This window comes from Amblyomma maculatum, chromosome 10, assembly GCF_055883805.1.
Source record: "Amblyomma maculatum isolate TAMU_Amacu chromosome 10, ASM5588380v1, whole genome shotgun sequence".
Lineage (NCBI taxonomy): Eukaryota > Metazoa > Arthropoda > Arachnida > Ixodida > Ixodidae > Amblyomma > Amblyomma maculatum.
In genome coordinates this window covers 127,745,577-127,768,612 of record NC_139353.1, presented here as the reverse complement: position 1 = coordinate 127,768,612, position 23,036 = coordinate 127,745,577, and the positions used below count along the sequence as shown (strand labels likewise).

Here is a 23,036-nt window from a genome sequence, read left to right as displayed (position 1 = left end):
CGCCGAAGGGGGAGGGGTGCTGCGGTTGCGATCACCTCACGCTGTATCAGCGATTGTTTGGACCCAGTTCACAGTGCGGTCAAGGTCTCCTGTCTAAGAATGTTGACTCTCTTTAGGCAGCTGCTTGAAAGCAATAGCGTTTGTATCAGTAGCAACCGCAGCGATAGTACATTGTCGACAAAACTGTCTGTCTCTGACCTTGGCACGCAGTGGAAAGTGCTTATTTCTCTTTCAGTGAGGCTGTGTTTCCTAGCAGTTTGGTGAATGTGGACATTAAATATGCTGCAACAATGCTACCATATCATGCCACACATTGTGCCTTCTGTTAGCAATGCATGGCACTTCATCTTTCACAGTGGTGAATCTGCTGCTTCACCTTCATCCCTCTCTACTGTAGACACCCATCGTCATCACCGAGTGCGGTCGGATTTGGTTTGCGACCCGGGCTTCATGTCTCAAAAACCTGGTACGCCAAACCCATCCTTACACATGGTGGCTTGGAGCTCAGTTCCTGTCGCCACATGACCCTATCACCATGTCCATGACCCAAGAGGGGAATGCCGCTGTTTTTGGTCCTTTCCCATTCCACTCAGCTCTTCTTGCAACTGAACTATGAGGAGCCATCAGCATGACCCCCAGATCTTTGCTGGTCTCAGCGGTGACGACGCTGATGACTAGCTCAACAGTTACGACCGGGTCAGTGCTTCCAACTGATAAGACGACTCCCTTAAACTTATAAATGTGTGCACTTACTTGACGCATGTGGCGAATACCTCGTTTCTCAACCATGAATCGACAATGCAAGACAACCACTTTCAAACAAAATTTATGCAACATTTTGTGTGCTCCTACTGTTCGAATTGCTGCCTGCATTTGGAGCGCTTACGCCACCAGTGCATAACAGTGCCCATGTCGCCACCACCTGCCACGGCGCCATCATACTACTCCACTTGGCGGCTAGCCTGCCGTTGCTAGTGGGACCATATTTCCCGTTTATGTAATCGCTGGCTTCATAATGGACGTAGCGCCTATGACTCATTTAAAACACTATCCTACCCACTTATCCAGCTCTAACCAACGTTCATACCATGATTTAACTCCCAGTGACCTTCCTTCATTAGTATGTTGTAATGGAGAAACTAATGGAATTAGAAAGTGGGCACTGAATAAAAGGATGAGGCTTTGCTTGCCTGGGCAAGTGTTGGGCGTGTGCCGCGTTCCACTGCCAGTTTCTGTTTGCCTCCTCGCAACACCGGCAGGAAAACAAACGAACAAGCTGCACTGAGCATCACACTGCACAATATGAAATTCAGAGGTTTACAGTTGAGATGTGATGGGTGACACACATAGTTACCCATCACATCTGCACTTGATATCCTCCATGAATAGTGAGCCAGAACTAAAACTATTATTGATAAACCAGCACTTCTAATATTTCATTTCACGTGGAAAGTTGGAAATTGCACCCACGTCCATGAGAACTTGCAGTCTATAGATTTTTACGTCCCTTTGTCTCTTATTGCATGTACACAAGAACATGGTGTGCACACTATTTTCTATTCAAGCCTCCATGGTTATCTTGGGCTTTTTAGTCGAGTATTTTTAACTGCTGACATGCCTAAGCGGACCGGTGGGGCCAGGTTGCATTGTGAACTTATGCCTGTGACACAGGAGCAGAGGCTCGCCTCACCGGTGCAGGCCTTCCAGGCCCCTGTTGCCACAAGACATAAGGACCCCAAAGGTCAAGGCCAGTCACACTCTCCATTAGCAGGTGAAGTGCGACATGAGCATCTACGCTCTTAACAAACCACAAACACAACAGCACCCACATGGACGACGTAGAGAGCAAAGGAATGAGATCCTGCATGCCAGTTTCTTGCCACAGTATGACATAAGGATGAGAGGTTTTGGGGTAGTCACACAGGAGTGACACATTGCCAAACACCGCAGGAGCAGGCACTGTTGAGATGGAGGTCGAACAAGTAGAGTTGAAGGACAAACACCGTCCACCAACAGACAACTGTAAAAACTAATTACCTCTTTTCGATCAACTTATTTAAAATCCATCCCATCCGGATGTGCAAGAGCCGCAACCGAGCGGAGTGGAATTTCAATCTCCCTGCATGTCATAATGTATATAGCATAAGGCTTTCGTAGAATTTAATGGGACACTAGTCTGAAGTTCTCTGCCAGTACATATAAAAACAAGCATTTAACCTTAAATGCAGCCAAGATGCATTTTTTTGACAAACATCTTCAATGCACAGCTTACCTTACTATATACTGCAAGAAGAAACTAATTTCGGTATTCATCAACTGGATTTTTATCAAAATGTAAATCACCGGCTATTATTGAGAGGACCCAAGGACCCGCAACTAGGCACTGTCTATGTATGGGCCCAACAACTGCTTTCTTTTTTGCACAATAGGCTATAAACAAAAACAAATTAAAAAACAGCAATGTGACGAATGCAGGGCAAAGAGTGTAACTATGAAAAAAAGCGGACACCACACAGTGACAAATGGCACAACCACCTACATATGGACGAGAATAATCAGTGTGCCAACTTTGCAGCCATCCAAAGGCACGTGTCAAGCAACCTGTCCACATTACTTTCAAGCAAAATTGCCTTCTTAATCATGCATAACCTGTGGATTTGTTTTGTATGCGAGTAGTCTGTTTCATAACAATTTCTGACTACTCCTGTTGCAAGCAAGCACTCGTGTCATCTAAACGGTAGAACTCCAGTAAATATGGACTTGTAAGTGACAGCACATTCGAGTTTCATAGGCGTGACTCGCCCATTGTGGATAAAATGAAAATGATGCAGGAAGTTTGAGCAAAATGGGTAAGTAAAGTTCTGGCGGTGACACGAGTGCGTTCATGTGTTGGAGGAGGTAGTTCCGAAGCAGAAGACTGCAAAAGACGGCCAGATGTACGAAATGCCAACAGAGCTTGAAACGCACTGAGAAACAAGAGCTAGTGCTGCACGCAAGCAGAGCCCAGAGGTGCCGGATCTACAGGTGGTTGGGCTGCAGGTGCTGCGTGTCTGCACGTGCAGGAGAGGTAAGAATGTTTTGTGGTGCATGAGCAGCTATTACTATCAGTCATGATCCAAGCACGTGTACTGCGTTTTGTTTGTGAATAAAGAGTTATAGAAAAAAAACACCAAGCTAAGACGTAGCAGCTTTTTTAGGAGCATTATTTTCTAAGCTAAAGACTCAAGAGATAAAGACAAGTACGTCCTCTTGTAGGAATAAGAATGGAAGGAATGGGATTTTCTTCACTGTACAACTGTGCAAAGTATGCTTGCTTTGTTTCCCGAGCTTTACATAGAAGAGTAAGATGTGGTTTACAGCAACCTCGTTTCCACACCGTTCCACCATATCGTTTTGTCTTCCTCCTTGGGATTGCTGACGAGTCGGATGAGTGTGTGCAATACGAAAGCAATACAAAATTATCTGATGTGTTTAACAGATTTCAGCACAGCTTCACTGAAATCGTATCATGAAAACCTGACTTCGAAGGATGCATTAGAGAAAACGTTTTTGATTTTAATGTGGAACAACTGCCTAACATAAAATACGCACAAGGAAGACAAGACGACACGAGGCTACACTAACAACTGATCTTTACTCAAAGGTGCAAGGAATATAAAGGCGAAAGGGAGAGAGAACGAGGGACGATAACATAAAACACAAACAGTCGTGATGAAATAGATGAAACCAAAAGCGAGGTGAAATGTGGATGAAACAGCAGCGATGAAATAACAACAGCCGCTAGAGGTGGGGTGAAAGTGGTCTTTTCCGAACCCTAAAAAAGCTGTGTCTATGTGCTCGGAAGTGAACAACAGTAAAAAGGAGCACAGGTGTGATACGCGTCACCAGAACCCGTTTATGGAATGTGATGTGGGTGTTGTGTACAGGTTTCCCGTTTCATATGGTAGGGCAGACTGGTAGGTGCTACAATGAAAGAGCGATGGAGTCCGCAAGGTATGCAAACAACGCTTTGGGAGGGCATCTATCTCTATACAACTCAGGCCTGACAGCCCAGAGCAGCCTGGTATAGTAGGCAAGAGCTTTTCAAGGAAGATGAGTGGGAGACTAACACTGACAAGAGGCAGTGGCGAAAATTATTTCGAAGCTTCTATCAGAATATCAAAGGAAATTATTCTCAAGAGAGCAAAGACATTCAATCCACTTGCCCTCGTAAAATTCATGTCACAGAAGAAGCAAATGTAGCCATCTGAAAATGGGTTCACTTGAAAGATTCCAGCTTCTCAAGCAGAGGCAGATAATGCTTGACACACTGTCCCCTCCCGTTGTCAAAGTCCAGCTCACGGGAGCCTCACACCTTGATTATAATAATCAAATATGGCATAACACAGGGTGGTTAGCCACACAAGGTACCCATGAAAAAAAAATAAGCAAGCTCCACTAAAGAGCCATCAACAACAGAACAAATTGAGCAGGCTCTTGTGGAGCTGCTCAATAAATTGAATTGGTGACGGTTCTGGTGCTGGATGACTGGAGCAAGACTGCCTATGGCATACTTTATCAACACCACAATGAATGGAAAAGCTTTACCAGCATTCTTTGAATCTGTGAAGTCCTCCACAGGAGCATTATCAACTATGACTTTTATATCAGATGATCGATCTGAGTTCTTCAAGGCTTTGTCAAAAGCCATGGGTCCACCTCAGCATCTCTGCTCTGCACTTAGCATATCGACAAAAACTGGAAATGAAAGATTACTGAGAAGGTCAAAGGAAAAGAACTAGTAGTTGATATTTGATAAGCTGCTGGTTTATTGCTAGAATGCCTCTACAAGAATGAGTTGACTAAGCTACTTGACTCATCTCTGGCCAACAACCACAGGCTGCAGACCTACATGTGGGCCATGTTTTGAACTAGCCTTGGGAGCAACACGAACATGCATGTTGAAGGGACGCACAGAACTTTGAACTTTATGAGGAGGATAGACCACATCACAAAAGAAAGGAGAACCAGCAAGGTGAGTCGAATCGAGAAGAGCCATCAAACTGCCAGGCAAGCTCTGCATCTGCAGTGAGGAATAAAGATGGAACATGAACTGCAATCCCAGTCCACAAAAAGCCTTGCATACAGCTTCAGATAAAAGATGGTGCCTGCTGCCCTGTTGCATGCAGTGCGTGCATGACGAGTGTGCATATCTACCCATGCACTTTCTATGATCCTCTGATGTCAATAATATTATGTAAACACATTCATCGTGTGGTCATAGGTAGCACATCAGAAATAAGAGCTGAGAAAGTCCCTGAAACTACTCAACGAGCATCATCAACTTCGAAGATAAGCGACGCTTTCCACATCTTGTGTTCGGACGGCAGAGGCTTCGACATGAGTGGCAAAGAAAGAGTTGGTCATTGGCAAGATGCAAGTGACCAAATAGTATACAGCGAAAGAAATTTCTCAAGAAGTGCACAGCAAGGTGCACAAGCTTTTGGACCTTCTGCTGAAGATCTACAAAGCAAAAAATGTCCCCCAACTCAAGGGTGCTGCCAGCCAACAAGAAAATTGAGCATCAACTAAGGTTTTATACTACTAAGAAAGCTACCCAGTTTAGAATAACTATGGTCGTAAGCAAAGCATCGTATCCGCTGTTAAGTGAACAGTAGGGCAAGAGAACAAGCTTGAATCATGCCTTATGTGACGCACATAGCCTTTTTTATACTTACACATGTAGCAAAGGTCAGAGCCTGCAAACAAAACTTATTTCACTTGTGTACTTTCAGGTGTGGTCTGTAAATATGTTTTTGGTTACTAGCCCTCATTTATGATTGTTACTAGAGACGAGGATACAGATTAGGCATGTCCCTAAGGACACATCTTGGGCACAATGTATATATTTACACATCACTATGACCATCCAGAAAAAGAGAAAGCATTGCAAGTGAACTTTCAAAAGGAGTGCCCATGATGATGATACTCAAATTGATGATGATGATGATAAATTAGGGCATCGATACAGGCAAGCTGACTCCTTGCACTTGACAGATCACATAACCTTGCATAACATAAAAAGTCAGTATAACCTCACAGTGCCTGAAAGATGTCACGATAACTATGTTGTGAGCTGGTTTAAAATGAACCGTTACCAACTCGCCCAGTTGTCAACCTTGCAGCACAGTGAATGGAAAAACTTGCCATTCGTTGAATCTGTGACATCCTCCACCGGAGCATATCAACTAGGATTTTTGTCAGATGATGCATACGAGTTCTTCAAAGCTTCGTCAACTGTGATGGGACCAACACAGCATCGACTGCTCTGCGTATGGCATGAAGACAAAAACTCTAAGCGATGGATTACTGAGAAGGCCACCATATCGGTTTATCTTCCTCCTTGGGATAGCAGATGAGTCGGATGAGTGTGTGCACGAAAGCAATACAAAATTATTTGATGTGTGACAGATTTCGGCACAGCTTCACTGAAATCGTACCATGAAAACCTGACTTCGAAAGATGCTTAGAGAAAACGTTTTTGATTTTAATGTGGAACAACAGCCTAACATAAAATATGCACAAGGAAGACAAGACGACACGAGCCTACCCTAACAACTGATCTTTACTCAAAGGCACAGGGAATATAAAGGTGAAAGGGAGAGAGAACGAGGGACGATAACATAAAACACAAACAGTCGTGATGAAATAGATGAAACCAAAAGCGAGGTGAAATGTGGATGAAACGGCAGCGATGAAATAACAACAGCCGCTAGAGGTGGGGTGTAAGTGGTTTTTTCCGAAGCCTAAAAAAGCTGTGTCTATGTGCTCGGAAGTGAACAACAGTAAAAAGGAGCCAGGTCACCAGAAGCCGTTTATGGAATGTGATGTGGGTGTTGTGTACAGGTTTCCCATTTCATATGGCAGGGTATATGTAAGGCAGACTGGTAGGTGCTACAATGAAAGAGCGATGGAGCCCGCAAGGTATGCAAACAATGCCTTGGGGGGGCATCTATCTCTATACAACTCAGGCCTGACAGCCCAGAGCAGCCTGGTATAGCAGGCAAGAGCTTTTCAAGGAAGATGAGTGGGAGACTAACACTGACAAGAGGCAGTGGCGAAAATTATTTCGAAGCTTCTATCAGAATATCAATGGAAATTATTCTCAAGAGAATAAAGACATTCAATCCACTTGCCCTCGTAAAATTCCTTTCACAGAAGAAGCAAAGTGTAGCCATCTGATAATGGGTTCACTCGAAAGGTTCCAGCTTCTCAAGCAGAGGCAGATAATGCTTGACACACTGTCCCGTCCCGTTGTCAAAGTCCAGCTCACGCCAGCCTTACACCCTGTTTATAATAATCAAATATGGCATAACACAGGGTGGTTAGCCACACAAGGTACCCATGAAAAAAAAATAAGCGAGCTCCACTAAAGAGCCATCAACAGCAGAACAAATTGAGCAGGCTCTTGTGGGGCTGCTCAATAAATTGAATTGGTGACAGTTCTGGTGCTGGATGACTGGAGCAAGACTGCCTATGGCATACTTTATCAACACCACAATGAATGGAAAAGCTTTACCAGCATTCTTTGAATCTGTGAAGTCCTCCACAGGAGCATTGTCAACTATGACTTTTATATCAGATGATCCATCTGAGTTCTTCAAGGCTTTGTCAAAAGTCATGGGTCCACCTCAGCATCTCTGCTCTGCACTTGGCATATCGACAAAAACTGGAAATGAAAGATTACTGAGAAGGTCAAAGGAAAAGAACTAGCAGTTGATATTTGATAAGCTGCTGGTTTATTGCTAGAATGCCTCTACAAGAATGAGTTGACTAAGCTACTTGACTCATCTCTGGCCAACAACCACAGGCTGCAGACCTACATGTGGGCCATGTTTTAAACCAGCCTTCGGAGCAACACGAACATGCATGTTGAAAGGATGCACAGAACTTTGAACTTTATGAGGAGGATAGACTACATCACAAAAGAAAGCAGAACCAGCAAGGTGAGTCGAATCGAGAAGAGCCATCAAACCACCAGGCAAGCTCTGCATCTGCAGTGAGGAATGAAGATGGAACATGAACTGCAATCCCAGTCCAGAAAAGGCCTTGCATACAGCTTCAGATAAAAGATGGTGCCGGATGCCCTGTTGCATGCAGTGTGTGCACGATGAGTGTGCATCTTTCTATGATCCTCTGATGTCAATAATATGTAAACACATTACCGTGTGGTCATAGCTAGCACACCAAAAATAAGAGCTGAGAAAATCCCTGAAACTACTCAACGAGCACCATCAACTTCGAAGATAAGCGAGGCTTTCCGCATCTTGGAAAGTGTTCGGACGGCAGAGGCTTCGACATGAGTGGCAAAGAAAGAGTTGGTCATTGGCAAGATGTAAAGTGACCAAGTGGTATACAGCGAAAAATTTCTCAACAAGTGCACAGCAAGGTGTACAAGCTTTTGGACCTTGTGCTTAAGATCTACAAAGCAAAAAATTTTCCCCAACTCAAGGGAGCTGCCAGCCAACAAGAATATTGAGCATCAACTAAGGTTTCATACTACTAAGAAAGCTACCCAGTTCAGAATAACTATCGTCGTAAGCAAAGCACCATATGCGCTGTTAAGTGAACAGTACGGCAAGAGAACAAGCTTGAATCATGCCTTATGTGACGCAAATCGCCTTTTTTATACTTACACATGTAGGCAAGGTCAGAGCCTGCAAACAAAACGTATTTCACTTGTGTACTTTCAGGTGTGGTCTGTAAAAATGTTTTTGGTTACTAGCCCTCATTTATGATTGTTACTAGAGACGAGGATACAGAATAGGCATGTCCCTAAGGACACATCGTGGGCACGATGTAGATATCGCGCACATCACTATGACCATCCAGAAAAAATTCAAGAATAGCAAGTGAACTTTCAAAAGGAGTGCCTATGATGATGATATTCAAGTAAATAAGGGCATCAATACAGGCAAGCTGACTCCTTCCACTTGACAGATCACTTAACCTTGCACAACATCAAATGTCAGTATAATCTCACAGTGCCTGAAAGATGTCACGATAACTACGCTGTGAGCTGGTATAAAATGAACTGTTACCAACTCGACCAGTCGTCAACCTTGCAGGACCGTGAAAGTAAAAACTTGTCATTCTTTGAATCTGTGACATCCTCCACCGGAGCATATCAACTAGGATTTTTGTCAGATGATGTATACGAGTTCTTCAAAGCTTCGTCAACTGTGATGGGACCAACTCAGCATCGACTGCTCTGCGTATGGCATGAGGACAAAAACTCTAAAGGGCCTGTCACACTAGCGCGACACGACACCGACGCAGACCCGACAACGACACCGACAGTCGGCCAACTCGTCGGCCGACCGTGTCTGCGGCCGACCAAGCTGTCACACTAGGCCGACGACGACACCAACACGACCGAAAACCAAATGTCTTCCCAGTGTGACAGGCTTTGAGGCCGGGGACACCGACAAAACCAGTCTGCCGACTGTCGGTGGCCGAGTCTTCGTGAGATCGGCCGCTGAGCAAAAATATGCCGAAGACAAGATCCAGTTCCAGCGGAGAATACATTTTGAATGTGTTGCGGCACTCATAAAACACTAAATTATCGTGACAGCCGCATTGACATCGCGTCAACATTGCTCCGCTCTCCATGCCTACCTTGCGTGAGGCCTGCGAAAGCGTGCACTTGATCACAACACTTCGGGTGTGCGATGTCGGCGGCTGTATTTTCAACGCAGACGGAGGCGGAGCTGATCTCCCTTGTAGAAGAACGCCGTATAATATGGGATATCAGAGATCAACATTATCACCGCCGAGAGCTCAAAGAAGCGGCATATGCTGAGATATGCGAGGCGCTGGGAGGCCAATACACAGGTATGTACGAAAACTTTGCGCTGAGATCCGGCGTTCATTTCGGGTGCGGTATCTGATGCTGTGATGTCTGTTTTTTATTTTTTCCTCTACCCACACCCTATAATTTAGCACTGCTTGTGTGGTTGCTGTGGCGTCGTGACGAGCCGACCGTCAATTGCATTAATTGACTGGGCGCCGTGCGTACGAGAAGCCAAACACAAGTCGCCAACTTTATCGCTGTCTCCCAATACCCACTGCGCATTTTCTTACTTTTCAGTTGCCCAAGTGCGCTCGCGCTTCGCGAATTTGCGGACCCAGTTTATGCGCGAAAGGCGGAAAATTAAAGCCCGCTCCGGTGCCAGCCCGGACGACATATATGAACCGAGGTGGGCACACTACAAGAGGCTGCTCTTTTTATCAAGCTCCTGTACCTCGCAGCCCAGTATGTCAACGTTGGACACGCAGGAAGAGGAGGAGGTATGTTGTATTCATCCCTTGCTAGCCGGGGGCCATGCAAGCGTCATTTATAAATGTAGTTTGTCTGGTCCCTTCATTGAAAGCTGCAGTTTATGTTTATAACATTCAGCTAATTTTTCAGGTATCTATGAAAATCCCATATCACTGAAGCTGATTTTTGTGAAGCAGATAATGAAATCTGGCTTGCTTTTTTGAAAAGAAAAAAAATGATAATCTTTTCTTCTGTCAAACTGCCCTGAAAGAAGTAGTAGTGGTCGACACAGACTATGTGAACTCAGATTTGCTCTGGGCCACAATACACTTTTCATATGCTGATATAGTTTTGCCCCTTCAAGCAGTATTTTTATATGCGTGGCTCTAATTGTGACCATTTTTTTAGAGACTAAGCTTCCCTATGGATTTTAACCGTGAACTATTTCCAGACAGTGGACTTGGTGCAAATATACAGCGGTTATTTAACATGTCACATAAATATAGCCACCAAACAAAACATTGACTTCCTCAACGAAATATTTCCATTGAATTTTGAGAGCCGGACACCAGTGCAAAATCCCGTATGATGACTGTTTTGTGGTTTCTTGCTTTTCTGTGCCGTGTTGCCATGTTGACTGGCGTTACCATTTGTCATATGGCATGAACAGTTGCTTTTTCTGCTGCTTTGCTATATTGTAACATTGGCAAAAAGACGTGTGAAAGCCGCAGAGCCAGTAACACAAAGAGCTGGTGTTGACGAAGTCCAGGGACGTACAGTCCGAGCGCGAGAGGAAACTTTGTTGTCTTCTGCTTGTCTTCATCAGACTGGCATAAATATTAGCGCTTTAAACTGTACGTCGTTATTTCAAAAGTAATGAATAGCACAATACCATGGTTGCAGCTGCCCGCCACTGTGCATTAAAACAGATATTAGTCATAAACGTTTTTTTCTTAATCTTTTTTTTTTTCATAATTACTTCACGCTGAAAATACTGAAATGGACAAGAGTTTTTCTCACTGCTGTCGACATTCAGTGAGACAAGGTTACTTGAATCCGTATACACAGATGACATTCTTTATGGACCGTTTAGCTTGAGAACCAAAGTAGATATAAATGAAGCACAACTGCTTTGCCTGATGTCACTTTACCTGTGGTGTCAAAAACTGTGTAGGTAATTTATGGAACTGTAGTGGTAATTTATGGAAGATTTGCAAAACATTCAGTTGAATAACAAAAATGTTTATTATTTAATGTTATTTCTCAAAACAAGTGTCAAAACATGTATTGCTTAATATGAGCAGAAGCTTATTCAACATATTGATAGTTGCTTATGGCATTATGCCATATAACATTCATCATATGATAAGCAGTCAGCATATGCATTGACAGCCTGCACTGGTGTTTCCACCTGTGTTCAGTGGCACAGAAGTTTTTCAATTTTTTTTATTCATGCTGTGTAGCTGTTCAAAGCCCTTGCACTGTGCTTTGCATTTTCATGTCTCATTGAAGCTAGCAGAAAGTATCACTTTGTTTATTGCAATTATGGCTTGCACACTTCTTATTCACAAACGAGCAAGTTAATGGGCGTACCAACAACAGGTTTGTACCTTGCATTATGATGTAGCTAACTTTATTAATGAAAGAAATACTCTGGATGCCTTTAGGTTGGTCACACAGATAATATACAGTAGGGCCTCCATCACAAAGCATTAACAAAAGACACAAAAGGACTGATATGCATGAGTTATTCGAAGGAAACAAGCAAAAGAAATTGGGCGCCAAAAACAAAAAAGAGCGCATAATGCCCCCGAATGCACGCTTTGCGATGCCAAAAAGGCCGACCTAACTCATATCTTACACATGTGCCCTAAGCTCCAATCCGAAGCCGAATGGCTATTATCTAACCCACTACAATGGGAGGCTGCGGTGACCAGCTCCGAACCTGTGGTACAACTGCGGGCGGTGAGCTGGGCTTTGGAAGTCGCCGAAAGACACGGTCTGACGGCCACATCACGAAGCCAACGGAAAGAAGCCCATTGATCATTTGACAAATGTCTTTCTTTTTTTTTCTCTCTCTCTCTTTACGGAAATAAAGTTTTCACCACCATCCACCTATGAGCCTAGTATAATTTAGGCCTGCACATTTTGATTTCTATACTTCTGTTATAAATTAACCCCATTTTTTTTTCCTTTCCATGTTGTCAGTAAAGGTGTTTGCTTTATCACCAATAATTTTGAAGTGCAATTGGTTGACATGTTCTTTTCTTGCATACTGCAGTAATACAGAAACTAATAACATCCATCACAACATTCATCTTGTAGCTCATTGTCTGAACAGGTTGCATTATTGCAGATCATTTTTTTCCTGGCATCATTTAGTTTTCCAAAACCGTGTCCGCAGTATTCACCGCAATATTTCAACGAGTGGCTATGACCTTTTGCTCATAAGCCAAAGAGTGCAGAATTAAGTTCTGGTCTTAGCTGCTGCATGTTGATGAAGACAACACATGAATTGCCCGCGTACTGTGCAAAGCCAGTACAGTGTAGGCCCAGGTAGTCAAAGTTATTTAGAAGCTGTACACTACACTATTTCTCATACTCTGTGTGCAGTTTTGGGTTTTGAGAAATACTGTATGGGATAAAATAATGACTAAATCTTAGCAGAAGTGTGGTTTCAGTTGTGGTCTCATACCTTAAATAAAAAACACAGTGAAAAACAGTTCAGCCTGTGTTGCTTTGTCTCAAGCTTTTGTGTCCTTTTTTTCAGGATATTGAACGCCAGTGTGACATCTGGAATTCTGAAGCTCTTGTTCCGGAAGCCAGTCACGAGGTGGAAGATTCGCCACCAATGTGTGCTGAGTCGTCGGCTGTGACCGCATCAAGACCTGCACAAAAGAGGAAGGCCTATGATGAAGAAAAAGAGCAGAGAAAAGTTCTGCTGACGTCGGCGGTTGAAACTTTGCAGAGGAGTCAGCAACGTCTCGCAGCTGCCGATGAGTGCGATGCATTTGGCAGCATGATTGCCCATGCTGTGCGGCAAATACCGGCAGGACCAGAGCGCCAATTGGCAATGTTAAATGCCCATCAGGCTATTGTTAAAGTAAGCCTATCGAAGCATACTACAGCAGTGGAGTACCTTGATGTAATTGACATGCAAGATTAAATGCATCTTTCTACTTACCTGGAGACAAGTCTCCATTGCCAGCTGACTTGGCCTTCATTGCAGAAATAGTGCTTAAACTGTTCTCTGACTTCTCGAGCACTTCTGCTTGAGTTCCCACCAGTCTTTGGCAGGGGCTGCATGGCACCACAAGGGCCGGCTTGATCTCTCCACGTTCCTTGGCGGATATGACCTGCATGTGAGCAAGCAATATGCAGCAGCAGTATGAAGCATGTGTTTTAGCACATGAACACAACAAAACCTTGTCATGGCTAAGATCCTTCCACATCCAATTCTTTTGCAAGAGCTGACAGTGCATGATTTATTTTGAGGTATCCAGCTTAAAAATATCCTTACAATACCTCATAACTGAACCATGTACTTTCCTGTTTTAGCTAAAGGTTACAGATCAGCATCCACCAGTAAAAAAAATTGTGGCACTGCTGAAAACTAAAAAACACCGGTTTCTGGTATGTTCGTGCTAGCCTATGACTTACTCTTGACATAAAGCTTCCCATTTCCCTTCCCTTCAGAGTACAGAGAGTGGCTAGCAAGCATTCAAAAAGCAAGAAGTCAGGGAAGGGGGGGGGGGGGGGGGTTCCAGAGGTTACACCCTGCTGGCTGCCTAAACACTTGCTAGCATCTCCAGTTATCAATAAGTCAGATTCTCCCCCAGGCCTGTTTTCTGACCGCAAGGACTAGTTCCCAGACAATACTCCCACATTCATTCTGGAATAGTAGTAGGAGAGCTGCTAGATGAATTCAGTAGGTACAAAAAGTTTGGCACATGAAAGTGTTACCACCAGTACACAGTGTGCGTTGTTGTCTAGCCTTCTTTGTTTTGGAAACTGCATGTGACTGGCCAGTATATTAGCCCAAGTATTTTTACGTTTTCCTACGTCATGCACTAATGCTGAGCGAGTACTCTCAAAATTTCATGCTTTCAATACAAAGATGCACGACAGTCTGTCTAGGTATGCTTGTGTCTATTACAATAAGCTCCAATAGCAGTTACTCCAAAGTCAGCAAATTGTCTTCGTTATGTAAAGCTGCATGCTTTGAGAATTACTTTTCACCAATAATTGCCATGTTTTACAGTTTTGCACCATGAAACTAGTTTAAAACCACTGATTTCAAGAAAGCATATAAATTTTGAAAAATATCCAACAAATTTTCGAAAAACTTCAGAAAGTATATGGCATACACATAATCGCTATTGAAAAGCACTGAACCTAGCTTATCCTGTTATAAGGTGGTGTAGTGGCGCGTCGAAGAGAGAAGTATTCTGCATTTTGAATGAAAGCGTCACCCTCCTATCTTTATCCATGTTATATGATGGGCAGAAATGTACATTGTTCCTGTTGTAGGAAAACTTCTACCAGGCAACATGGACAGAAAGGTTGTGCGGTTGTGCCTCATAACTATGGGCAGGCCAGTCTGCAAAAAACGAATAGTGAAGGGGAAAATGTTTAGGAAAAGGACAGCAACTTTGTGATTAAGATCCCTGGACCGCCCGGTGCATTATCCGCGTAGCCAATGGCTGAATTTCACCATTGCACTTGCAAAACGATAAAGTGCTACCTTTGATGACATCTGGCCCTGTGCATGCTCCAGCAATCAGTACTGCAAGCAGATGGCTGTGTTAAGTCAGGTCATCAGCGACCTGTATGTTTATGCAGCCTAGGAGTGCAAAACTTTAAGGCAGACATTTTAAAATATTCACAGCACTAAAAAAAAAAAAACTAAGGGTCAAAACATCGGTGTTGTTTCAAGACAGACAGACCAAGGTTTCTGCAAATATTACAAGGTAGAAGAAACTGGCATCTTGCCTGTAAGGACATCTTCAACGTCAAGGCTCTCAGGTGGCGTATACAGCTGCCTAGATGTCCTCTTCGACCGCAGGAAATTGTGCAAGGCTACAGTTGCTAGCACAAGCTGCATGGCCTTGATAGGCTTATGCCTCATTGGCGCGCGATATATCTGCCAGCAGCTGGCAAGAATGCCGAAGGCGTTCTCGGAGGTGCGTCTGGCACGAGATAGCCTGTAATGAATAGGTTCGAGCATGAGGACAAATGTAAAACAAATGAGCCCTCATAGCTGCTTTATGCGTTCGTGACTGAGCAGTAAATGCTCTCGTAAAGTGCATAACATTCCAGGGCAATGCTGAAAGCATGGTTTAACTGCACTATAAGACAGTCTGAATGAAAGAAAATGAGCTATAATGCAAACTAAGTAAGTTGCAACACCACTGTGCCTAAACTGCATCCAAAAACTGGGAAATCAACTACCTGAGGGTAAATTCAGTTAATGTGCAACCTGCTCCCTGGCCCTCATCATCCTCAGCTCAAGACACAAACATAGCTCCCACCACCAAAAAGCTTGTTGCCATGAAACTAATAATTTTTTTGCACTAATTTCAGAAATAACTGCAAAGGCTGAAAAAAAAAAAACGAACAGTTGAAAACAGTGAAATAATTTTTTATTAATATTACGTAGACCATACCTGTAGTTAAATATCCTTTTGTCTTGCTGCAGCTCAGCAACAGGATAAGGCCGCATAAGGTACGGCTTCAGGCCAAATCCTTCATCCCCCACTATTACATAGGGTGCAGTGCTGTTTGAGTTGGGCAGGTGATCTGGAGGTGGAAGGCATGTTGGGTCTGACTCGATTCGCAACCGCAGCTTTCCTTCGGTCCAGACCCCACTGTCATTTAGGCGTCCGTTTTTGCCAACGTCAACAAATATGAAGTTGAGGTCAGCATCCACAAGTGCCATGAGAACTATACTAAATGTTCCCTTGTAGTTTCGATAGGCAGCTCCACTTCTGGCGGGTGGAGCGACAACAACATGCTTCCCGTCGAGCGCCCCCAAGCAGTGTGGAAATTGCCACATTTCTTCAAACCCTTTCGCAATTACTTGCCATTCTTCATGACTCTCAGGTGTCTGTAAAAAAAAAAAGTGCAATATTGTTAGATACTGTGCTCAACTATATTAGTACCGGTGCACAATTTCAGTGTAAAAATACTGTGCTGTAAGTCTCCATGATAACGTTTTCAGTGTACTAGTTCATAGATAATATATGCACACATTTTGTTACTGCTAATCAAGGAACCTTGGCAAAATATGTATGCTTATATGAGCTTTTCTAGTGACGCACATATTTTTGTGCGGCAGTTTTGACCAGACTTGTACACCTGTGGACCGGGTCCAACATTACCTAAACTACAGGCAACACATTAAACTATTGATATGCATCATTGATTACATGTGAACTGCAGAAAATGGCAGTGACAGATACACACCTTCAGCACCTTTGGCTTCAAAACTTTGTACACTGCTCTGCACACTTCAAACACTATTCCAGCAATAGTGTTGTGGGCTACATAAAAGGCGAACTGGAGCGACATTTCGCTGTTTCCTGAAAAAGAAAATGTGGGCATTAGTGTACTCTGGTCACCTGCATTTCCTCTAGCGATAAGATATGTGGACGCAGTCCCACCAATGAAGCTGTGCTGCTTTTACAGTGTGTCCGATGCCAAAAAATGTACCTGAGGCGCCATGCACGCTCACCTGTTGCAAGGTACCGGAGAGTGATCGCGAGCCTCTCTCCAGCCTGGATCGCTTCACGAAATGGTGTATCCTGCTTCGTGATAAGCGGCGAAACTGCACTCAGCAGGGACTCAAACGTAGCCGTGTCCATTCTTATCCAACGGCGGTAGTTTTCGCCATCTTCGAGGGCTAGCTCCCGCATAAGGTTCTCGTATGCGCCCTGTTGCTTCCTGCGCTGTAGCCACGACGACACCCAGGAAGTACGCGGCTTCTTTGCCGGTGGCTCGTCGAGTAGCTCTAGAACTACTAAAGCTGCGGTAGCAGCAGCCGCCGCCGATTCAATGGCTTCCATATTCGCGGAGAGCGGAGTCTGTGGCCGGTGCCGAGCAGCGCAATGACAAAGTGAGAAAGAAAATCTCGGAACTAACACTGTAGTGCGCCCCGCTCGTGAGAAGGAGAGGGCGTGAAGTCGGCGAGAGGTTTTCGAGGGCTGTCTGGCTAGTGTGACATGGGAGTTTGCAGACCGTCGGCCGACAGCCGTCTTGCGACCGACACGAGGAGGACGCCGACAGTCGGCCGACTGTTTCCGTCGGCGCAGTGTGACATAGACGCAGACATCAGGAAGACGCTCTGTTGGCAGACCAAATCGGCCTCGTGTCGCGCTAGTGTGACAGGCCCTTAAGCGATGGATTACTGAGAAGGCCAAAGGAAAACATTTGCAGTTGATGCTTACCAGGCTGTTCGTTCAGTGCTAAATGGCCTCAACCAGAATGAGTTGACCAAGCTTCTTAAGTCGTTTCTGACCAACAATGGCCACAGGCCGCAGGAGTTCGTACAGTATTTTAAAGCGAACTATGCACAGCCTGGAGATATGGGCCTAGGTTTCAAACTAACTTCGGGAACAAAACAATTATGCATGATGAAAGGATGCACAGAACTTTAAAACATAATTTCCTGGAAGGCAAGAAGGATCAGGATGTCGACAAGCTCATCCCACTACTGATGGACATGACATACCATTTCGTTATGAAGCGGACAGGCCACATCCCAAAGGAAGAGAACCACCAGGATTAGCAGAATTGAGAGCAATCAAAATGCCGTGGCACGCTCTGCATCTATAGAGAGGATAGAAGATGGAGTCATGAACTGTGCAATCCCAGTCGACAAAAGGCCTCGCATACAGACTCAAAACTGAAGGATGGTGCCTGCTGCCCTTTTACATGCAATGTGTGCATAGTGTGGGAGCATAGCTACGCATGCATGCACTTGCTATGGTTATCCGATGTCCACAATAGTCTGCAAACACATTCATTGCGCAGTCACAGCTAATTCACCAGAAATAAGAGAAAACCCCTGAAACTACTGAAGCAGTGTATTTGACTTCGAAGATAAGCGAGGGTTTCTGCATCTTGGATGAGTGGCAAGAGGTGGTTGTGCACAAGATGCAAGTGATCAAGGATAGTAAAGCAAAAGAAGAAATTTCTCAAGAAATGCAGGACAAGGCGTGCAAGCTTTTGAACCCTGTGCTGAAGATTTACTGAGAAACTAGCAAGCAAGAAGAACTTGCCACAATGCAAGCGAGCCAGCCATCAAGAAAATGAGCATTGACCGAGGCTTCATCTACTAAGAAAACTAAGCTGTCCAGTTCAGGTTTTTCTAAGCCGACTGAGCTTCAGAAGGATTTGAAAGGTTCCCAGGAATGGAACCTCCTGTCATTCTCCTGGAAAATCTATGAAGATAATGCGAAGAAGGAAATGGCCAAGAAGGCACAAAAATTTAACGTCAAATTACTTTTTTTAAACCTAAAAAACTAGCACCTAATTGGAATAAGCTGCAACTGAGAAGACCACTGCCACAGACTGAGTGAGCCATTCATCGCTGTCAGAATGAACGCCACTATATTTGTGAATGTCCTAGTGCTTCCTGTGCGATATTGCCTAACTGTAACTGAAGTCTGCAGCAATGTGCTAGAGGTTGGTTGATGTAAGCATTAGAGCGCAAGAAAATCCTCCAAGCTGGCCATATATTCTGCAGGTATTTTTTCTTCTAGCCCGGCACTGTGCACTGCCAGCATGCTGGCATTGTGTGCTGCAGGTAAGTATGCTTTTTTCTTTCACCGCAGCATCTCGGACATTGCGCATCTGGCAGAGCCAGACTATTTTTCTCTCGTCTCCCAGGTGGCAGATAGGGAGGCTCTAACAAAGAATAAAATGAAGGAATATTCAGACGAGCTGTTTTATAAATGCCATGGTGCTTGGTAAGAGGGGTGCATTCACCCTCGGACCACTAGAGCTTTCATCTGAATGCTAACGCCGGTAACAGACACAGATGAGGCGCCGAAGGAACACTGCCATATGGTCGGGACTCTACCGCCGAAGGGGGAGGGGTGCTGCGGTTGCGATCACCTCACGCTGTATCAGCGATTGTTTGGACCCAGTTCACAGTGCGGTCAAGGTCTCCTGTCTAAGAATGTTGACTCTCTTTAGGCAGCTGCTTGAAAGCAATAGCGTTTGTATCAGTAGCAACCGCAGTGACAGTACATTGTCGACAAAACTGTCTGTCTCTGACCTTGGCACGCAGTGGAAAGTGCTTATTTCTCTTGCAGTGAGGCTGTGTTTCCTAGCAGTTTGGTGAATGTGGACATTAAATATGCTGCAACAATGCTACCATATCATGCCACACATTGTGCCTTCTGTTAGCAATGCATGGCACTTCATCTTTCACAGTGGTGAATCTGCTGCTTCACCTTCATCCCTCTCTACTGTAGACACCCATCGTCATCACTGAGTGCGGTCGGATTTGGTTTGCGACCCGGGCTTCATGTCTCAAAAACCTGGTACGCCAAACCCATCCTTACACATGGTGGCTTGGAGCTCAGTTCCTGTCGCCACATGACCCTATCACCATGTCCATGACCCAAGAGGGGAATGCCGCAGTTTTTGGTCCTTTCCCATTCCACCCCAGCTCTTCTTGCAACTGAACTATGAGCAGCCATCAGCACGACCCCCAGATGTTTGCTGGTCTCAGCGGTGACGACGCTGATGACTAGCTCAACAGTTACGACCGGGTCAGTGCTTCCAACTGATAAGACGACTCCCTTAAACTTATATATGTGTGCACTTACTTGACGCATGTGGCGAATACCTCGTTTCTCAACCATGAATCGACAATGCAAGACAACCACTTTCAAACAAAATTTATGCAACATTTTGTGTGCTCCTACTGTTCGAATTGCTGCCTGCATTTGGAGCGCTTACACCACCAGTGCATAACAGTGCCCATGTCGCCACCACCTGCCAGGGCGCCATCATACTACTCCACTTGGCGGCTAGCCTGCCGTTGCTAGCGGGACCATATTTCCCGTTTACGTAATCGCTGGCTTCATAATGGACGTAGCGCCTATGACTCATTTAAATTACTATCCTACCCACTTATCCAGCTCTAACCAACGTTCATACCATGATTTAACTCCCAGTGACCTTCCTTCATTAGTATGTTGTAATGGAGAAACTAATGGAATTAGAAAGTGGGCACTGAATAAAAGGATGAGGCTTTGCTTGCCTGGGCAAGTGTTGGGCGTGTGCCGCGTTCCACTGCCAGTTTCTGTTTGCCTCCTCGCAACACCGGCAGGAAAACAAACGAACAAGCTGCACTGAGCATCACACTGCACAATATGAAATTCAGAGGTTTACAGTTCAGATGTGATGGGTGACACACATAGTCACCCATCACATCTGCACTTGATATCCTCCATGAATAGTGAGCCAGAACTAAAACTATTATTGATAAACCAGCACTTCTAATATTTCATTTCACGTGGAAACGGGATTGACGCCATCATGCAGTCTCCACATGGCTTCGCCCGGAGACTATCGCGTGATTACGCCGCGTCAGTAATTGTGACTACCGCATAGCTGCACTGCCGTGTAAAAACTCGTTAAAAAAGCTGCAAGACGGTAGCAGAACGCCGACAAATGATTTACCTAGAGCTCGCGGGCATGTACGAAACACCATCATTCGCGTACGACTCACCGTAGTCGGAGGCTGCAGACAGGCCAGGGACAGGACCATAGGCTATGGCAGGACCGAAGGCTGCGCTGTTGAATTTAGGGCAACAATCCACGAACTGAATCAGATTTTCACCGAATTTGCATCTATCGGGATGATGCCCCACAAACTACAACAAGCCGACGCATGAAAAGCGACCTACAGCTCGCAAGGCGCGATCACCCGTTGCCCGAAAAGCGCGCCAGCTTTTGCTCGGGTGGCTCGGGTATTGCTCTAGAAGATTGGGCAGTGTGTCGACCGCGCCGCGAAATGCATGGGAGCGGGGGTATAGTGCTCTAGAATTGGGAAGTGTGCCGTCTTCGGCGCGCGGCAATGGGAGCGACGTGGTCGCCGGAGCGATGAAAAGCGTAGGTGGCGCTGTCAGCCGTAGGAGCGCATCACAAGCGCGCGCGCCGCAGAGGAAACCCTTGGGGCGTCTGCTTCTGCGGCTCGTTTCCTGCGTGAATTTTGTTGCATCGCGTTGCTTCTCTGGCTGTTGTACTATGGCGCGTTGTTGAGCGAAGAGCGATGATTGGTCAAGCAGGAAAACACATGTTCGCAGAGAGTTCCGTCCGTCTCGTATGACTTTTGCCCCCTTTTTTTTTACTGAATGCTCTTTTCCTTCCTTTCGTTCTTTCTTCTTGCTCATTGCGCGCTCTTTCTGCTGCCTTCCCTATTCGAACCCTTCCCTTCTCTAAATACACTAAAAGCATGGTTGACTCAAAGCATGGTTTCCTAAGCAACAGCACCGCGGAAGGCCTTCGGGTAACTTTGCAGTCCACAGTCGACCTCGTTGACAACTTATCTGCAAAATTGGGTTTTACACACATTATCACATCGAGACTAAGCCAAGACAAACTAGAAAACCTCTTCGGCATCGTGAGGCAATTTAATGGCTGCAAGGATCATCCCACGCCGGCTCATTTTAGAGACAGTTAATGCCCTGGTATTTTACAACATAGCGAAGCCCCCAAAGACAGGAAATTGTAATGCTGAAATTGTAAATGCCTTACTTGGAATTAGCCGTACAAGCGAGAAACCTACCCGGCTTCTTTCAAATCCTATTGATGAGCTTGACCGTTTGGTTGACGAGGGAAGGCTCGAGGACGTCGAAGCTACTTTGAATTCCCTTCCTTCACATGACCACAGATAGGCACATTTCTAGCCGTCTCATAGCTTATATTGCAGGATATGTCGCTAGAAAGTTCATGAAGAAGTTAAAATGCAGTACTTTCTCCGCTTATCTCATTTCAAGCAAATCGTGCGCGGCACAAAAAGAAGAAAATCAATTTATCTCAAACTTCGACCACGGAGGTCTTCTTTATCCGTCCTCGGAGCTTGCAAAGCTCGTGCACACGCTGGAAGTCTTTCACGGTTTTTTTTTTAGTTCAAGAAAGATTAACGCAAGTAGCATGCGTGAATTTCCTTTGTTTTTGCAAAGCGCAGAGGTTTCCAAGTTTGGTTGCCCTACTCATGACAAAGAAATGACACTTAGCATAGTGAAGTTCTACGTCCTCATGCGATTGCGTTTTTATGCCAAGTCGCTAAACCAAGAGCAGATCTCTAAAGCAGAGCAGGTAAAGCACCTAAAGATAAGGAGGTGCAAGTAATCGTGTTTGAGGACTTTAATCATTCTGCCTTTCTCTCCTGTGTTTTCAAATTTAGCGGCTTAATTTATTCGCGGCCTAGTACAGTTCATTAATATTCTCATATAGTTCTGTACAGTTTTATACGTTTGTACCATATTCTTGCACTAAGTCGCGATTTTTGTTTTTTTCACGTCGTCCATTATGTAGTTTCGTTCATTGCTATGTGCTCTGATTCATTCATTTCGTTTTGAGTAGGACTGCCAGTTCATATGTATTCGCCCACATTTAAATAAAGTCATCAGTAAGCGCTGGCATAATTTCTGTCTTCAAGCAATCTTCGCGTACCTCTATTTACATGTAGCGCAAAAAGTACGCTAGCCTAGTCTAA

The 23,036-nt window shown here is 44.8% G+C and overlaps 2 long non-coding RNA genes across 2 annotated transcripts in view; one reads left to right on the top strand and one right to left on the bottom strand.

Annotated features, from left to right (window-relative positions):
* The window catches only part of LOC146177435 (uncharacterized), a 54,738-nt gene extending 33,425 nt beyond the window's left edge, over window positions 1-21,313 (bottom strand). The window contains exon 1 of the long non-coding RNA XR_014701033.1: window positions 21,045-21,313. This is a non-coding gene — a long non-coding RNA (uncharacterized LOC146177435). The remainder of the gene's footprint in view (window positions 1-21,044) is intronic.
* LOC146177436 (uncharacterized) lies at window positions 9,278-13,483 on the top strand. The gene is made up of 3 exons (XR_014701032.1): window positions 9,278-9,873; window positions 9,982-10,329; window positions 13,071-13,483. It is a non-coding gene; the product is annotated as an uncharacterized LOC146177436 (long non-coding RNA).
* Window positions 21,314-23,036: the final 1,723 nt, after the last annotated feature.